The sequence below is a fragment of the Crocodylus porosus genome, unplaced genomic scaffold (assembly GCF_001723895.1).
Source record: "Crocodylus porosus isolate Cpor-Errol unplaced genomic scaffold, CroPor_comp1, whole genome shotgun sequence".
In the NCBI taxonomy this organism is placed as follows: domain Eukaryota; kingdom Metazoa; phylum Chordata; order Crocodylia; family Crocodylidae; genus Crocodylus; species Crocodylus porosus.
This window is the reverse complement of record NW_017728949.1, coordinates 75,396,541-75,402,113: the sequence shown is the minus strand read 5'-3', so window position 1 is coordinate 75,402,113 and position 5,573 is coordinate 75,396,541.

Sequence of the window (5,573 nt, the reverse complement as noted above, 5' to 3'; positions counted from 1 at the left end):
TAAAAATAAAAGGTTTTCCAGAGTCATGGACAACAGAGCTTACCTGCTCACAGTAGCTCATGTGCCTTCAGTCAGCTTACTAGCCTGCTGAAGCAAAAGACACAGTTAATTGGCAACAGTTTTTGGCTGTTCAGCCAGAATAAAGTTAATTCGACAACAGCTGAGAGAGGGTTAAAACTGGACTCCATATTTGCTGCTTATTGGCTCTGGGACAAGTATTAGCCATGTTGGCAGTCATTGTAGCACAGGGTCTCCATGCTTCTGTTTCAATGAAGAAAATCAGCTCCTCTTTTAAAACACCCCCTTCAATTTTGAGTGGCTGATTTTTAGAGAAAAAATGTGTGTATGGTATGCAAGTACAGGTTTCCCTTGACGTAGGTGGTACATATATTCCTGGACAACTGCACATCAATCCAATTTGTATAAAGGGAACCCAGTTTACAATTTAAGAAATAGGGATAGGTTCCCACGGTGAGGAAATAAGACTGGGACTAAGGAAGGGGTGGGAGGAGGGGTGCAGCGCAGCCCATCAGCCACTCCCGGGGCTGCAGCAGGGAGCAAAGCCGAGGGAACTGTCAGTGGGTGCAGGGCACAGGGCAGGTGGGGGCCAGGCTCTTGCTGCTGTGTACACCCTGGGAGGGCTGCAGGCTGGGGGCTGTGCCAGGCTCTTCCCAGGAGGCATGTGCACCCAGAACTGCAGGCAGGATGAGAGCAGGCTCCCCCTGCAGGCTGGGGCTAGCAGTGGCACCGGACTCTTCTTGGCACTCAAGGCAGGTGGTGGTGCTGGTAGGGGGCTGCGACTATCCCAAAATTTGCCATAGCTCCCCGCAATCTGCCCTTTCAGCACCGCCACCCACCCCAGCCTGCAGTGACAGCTTGCCCTCATCCCGCATGCAGATTTGGGGGCATGCAACCCCCAGGAAGAGCCTGGTATAGTTTCCCAGCCTGAAGCCCTCCTAGGGTGTGCATAGCAGCAAGAGCCATGCCCCCACACCCCATGCCTCATACAGTTCCCTCTGCTTTGCTTTCTACTGCAGTCCCAGGCCCCCACTCTCCCCAGCCCCTGCTGCAGCAGCCCCAGGAGCAGCTGATGCCAGCTTCCTTCAGCCCAAATGCCCCAGGGCTTTGCTTGTCCCCACTCACCCCAACCCCTAGTCTGTACCATGCCGTGGTGCAGGCAGGTAGTGTTAGCTGCTTCCAGGTGTGCTGCAGCAGGGTCTGCAGTGAGTGGGGGCAAGCGGAGCCTTGGGGCATGGCATAGTTTGTCCCTACTCACCCCAGCCTCTTTTGCTTTTGCCAAGAAATCTGTACAAACTGTTCTTGCCATGTTTCTCACATATAACATGCACACAATTTCTAGCAGCTTTTTTTTGCGGAGGGGAGGGAGGTTTTGGAAACAGTATGTGTTGTATGTATATGAAAAAATATGGTATACTGAAATAGCTAATGATGAAATAGTTTGACACCTACCAAGATACTGAATCAGCTAGACTTGTTTATACTTTATGAATGATAACATCTCAAATCTTCAAATTAGGCTTAGTATGAGAAAAGTAGTATTTGAGATACGGGTTTAAATGGGGTAGTCACTACTGTATGAACAGCAGAGATTGTTGCCTCTGGATTTAGGACCCAGATACCTTTTTTCTGGTGGGGGACCCACCCTCAGAGTGACCACAACTTTTCCATTCGATAATAAGCAAATTTGTTGATACACAGAGATAACAGAAAAGAAGCAATGCAAACAATCAAACAATTCTATATATTTACCAAATCCTAAGGCTGTCATCAGAGTCAAAGTACATCTGGCCAGGATGCAGTCTTCACTCTAAGGCTCTCTCCTAGGTGTCAGATATCAGCATCCTGGAGGTGGGATGCCGAGCCCCCCTCCCCCCCAGGGGGGTGGATGAGACAGGGTGGTGGTGTGCCCTCTGTCTATGGTGACCTTGGAGAACCTACCGGGGGGCAGGGATCCCTCTTGGGGAGGAGGAGGACCCTGGCAGAAGGAGAGACATTTTGCTGCTCCAAAGTGTCTGTTTTTGTATTCTCCTTCCCTCCTGATGACTCTTGATCCGTGGCTGTCACCGGTTGGTCTCTCTGTGTTTGTTGCATGCCCATGGAGCTCATCACATGCACACATACTAATTTGGTCTTTCCAGGCCTTCTCCTAGTTTGGTCTTGTTAGCTGGTGCCACTCATCTTATGTTATGGAACAGTATGGTACATGCCTCCAGTTTCTCAGGCTGTGTTTGTATCCATTGACTTTGTTGTGTTACACAGCCTGTCTGCTTCTCAGGCTGTGTGAAACTGTATGCAAGACCCAGGCTCTTAAAATCAATGAATGCCTGCTGCCCATCCTGAACCATTTTAATGCATATACATATGCTCTCTGGCCCAGTATTGATAGTAGTATTGATCAATAGTATTGATCAATAACTGGTCTTGCTTGATTCAGATTATATATACCTATGAGCCAATTCCCAAAAAAGCAAAACTTTAAACACCATTTTCTAAGCCAACAGAGATAAAATGAGAAAAGGGGAATTATTTTGTCCCATGCATGCAAAAGATAAAGGCCTTGATCTGTAAAGAACTACCAATCATAGGAAAGGTGGCTTACATGTACTTAGAGATGGAGTAATCTGAACTAGAGGCAGAAAAATTCCAGTTTTATCTAATCTGAACTAAAGTAGATCAGTTATTGATCAATACTATGCACCAGGGAGCATGCTCTGTAAATTAATTCTTGGTCATCTGAAAAATCAACAACATTAATTTACAGTCATCATTTCTAGCAACAGACAAATGACAGAGCTCTACTTGCCTGCATCAGAGAGTGGGGATAAATATAATGTGGTTATGTGGCCTGATAACTTGGTTACCAAAATAAGTAGTTCTAACTCTTCGTAAATTAGCATCTTTTTTCCTAGTACATATAGCTTTTAGTCACTGAAACACTGTGGAACACCTATGTCTAATTTTCTGAGAAGTGATATGGGACCTGATTTCTGGTCCAGCCAAGCTGCATTTGTTGCAGGACTAGCCAAAGGCAACACTGGCACTTCTTATTCCTCTATTCTGGGTCTGTCAAGTCTCACAAACAGACCCTGGCACTGGAGATGAGGGTAGTGTTTGAGCAGGTCAGCATCACCAGAGGATTCCTTGCACTAAGGACCTGGTGCAAAAAAACTTTAATGAATTCATTAATGTTTCCTATTGTATTATGATCTGAACTAGAAGGCCCCTATACTGCAGCAAAAAGCTACATTTCTGCTGTGCCTGAGATGCAGCTAGCGGAGACTTCATATAAAAGTTTCTGATAACTTCTTGTAAACTATTGCAGATTGAAACGTGGAAGGAACTGGTGGGGGTGCCAACATGTGCTGAGGTCATAATTAATAAGAATAGTTTCAGAAAGCTTAAAGCCTGAATTGTCCACTTTTGTCATCATCCAAGAAGCAGTAGAAGTGGCCTGGTGTTTCATAGAAGAGGAATAAATCTCTTTTACTCATGCCTTTTTATAGATTTTCATTGACCATGCAGCTTTTTTATAGTGACTGTTTTTCTCCCTACAGTTTGAACGTATATATTTAAGCTTAAATTTTTACATGCATATTCTACAGTTATTGAACATTTAATATATCATTCTGGATTTACTTTCACTCATGGTAAAGTATTTTATGTTAAGTTTCCCAGGGTATGTGCAAGCTTTACATTCCAATCACCCTGACCAAGGTTAAGGCAATCTAAATGCCCCAGCATGCAAGTGTTGACAGGGCTTAGGTTGCCTGAGAAATGGCACAGCCAACATAAAGTTAGTTCACCTGAGAGGCAAAGGGTTTATCCAGTCCAGCGGGGGTTATCCCAGCTTCATGCATGCTTTCATGTGCTCATAGCACAGTTCCAAGGCTGGAAAAGCCCAACTACTTACCTTGACCCTGACTAGACTATTTTTACCCTTCCCGTTATCCCCTCTCCCCAGACCAGGCAGCTCCTTCTGCAGTTCTACCAGCCACTCTGGACCCACCAACCCCCACTATCCCATGAGTCGCCTACCCCCTGACTTACTTACCTTTGGCTGCCTGCACCTTTTTCTGATAAGTGGCAAATGCTCTCATGCACAAATCCCAAATTTAAGCCAACTAAACCTGAGCTGGGTTCTTTGAATGCTTGTTTGCACCCACAGTGATTATTCCAGGTATAAGTAGGAAGGATAGCTTGATGGAAGGCTTCCATTTTTGATGCTGTGATTACTCTTACAGTGTCAAATATGTACTCTAATTTATTATAGCTTTCCACTATTTTCTTTTTCTCTGAAAGCTATAATGTAAAATGAGACCTTTCAATGTATTACAGTTCATCAAAAAGTGTTTTTGGCAGCATCCTATCAGAAAAGCAGTTATTGGCATATAAAAAACAATACAAGTACAATTTTTTCAAAAAGGAAGGGAAACTTGATGGGAAGATCCATTACATCACTTAAGTAAGTATTTCTTGACCAAATAAAATTAGGGAGGCACCATTCAAAGTGATGTGGCTAAGGGCAATCATAAAACCCAGAGTTTGTAAAGTTATATATTGTTATTCAACAATAAAAGAAAAAAAAACTTTTTAAATATATTTGAAATTGGCATAATATAGAGAGCTCAGCCTGGAAAAGTATGTGTGTTTGTATATGTAGGTGCATGTGTATACAAAATATGGAACAACATGTTTGTCAGTTAAAAAAGGTTTAAAAAATACTATATTTGCATGTATGGATTCAAGCATGTATCTTAATGTTCTGCATATGCTTAGACCCCCTATCTAAATGTCCACTTGTCTTTTTCTTTGGAATAATTCTTAGTTTTTGGGGGGATATTATTGACCAAGCCTAGATCATTAAAAGATTTCACATGCTATGCATACAATGATAGAAGTAAATGGGATTATTCACATCCTTAAGTTTCATAGTTTCATAGTTAGTAGGGTCAGAAGGAACCTGAGCAGATCATAAGGTCTGACATCCTGTCATGACAGAAAAGAGTACTGGGGTCAAATCACCCCAGCAAGGTGATTGTCAAGCCTTTTCTTAAAGACCTCCAAGGTAGGAGCCAGCACCACTTTGCTTGGAAGTTGGTTCCAGGCCCTAGCCGCCCTGACAGTGAAGTAGCGCCTCCTGATGTCTAATCTGAATTTACCCTCTGTCAGCCAGCTTGTGACCATTATTTCTAGTCACTCCTGGTAGTGCTCAGGGGAATAGAGAGTCTCCCAATGCCTGCTGGTCCCCTCTGACTAGTTTGTAACAGGCCACTAGATCCCCCTCAGCCTTCTCTTGTGGAGGCTGAACAGGTTCAGGTCCCGTAGCCTCTCCTTGTAGGGCCTGCCCTGCTACGCCTGATCATGCAAGTGGCCCTCCTCTGGACACTCTCGATGCTGTCCACATCCCTCTTGAAGTGCGGTGCCCACGACTGGACACAGTACTCCAGCTGTGGCCTGACCAGTGCCGCATAGAGGGGGAGGATCACCTCCTTGGACCTGCCTGAGATGCATCTGTGGATGCATGACAAGGTGCGGTTGGCCTTCCTGACTGC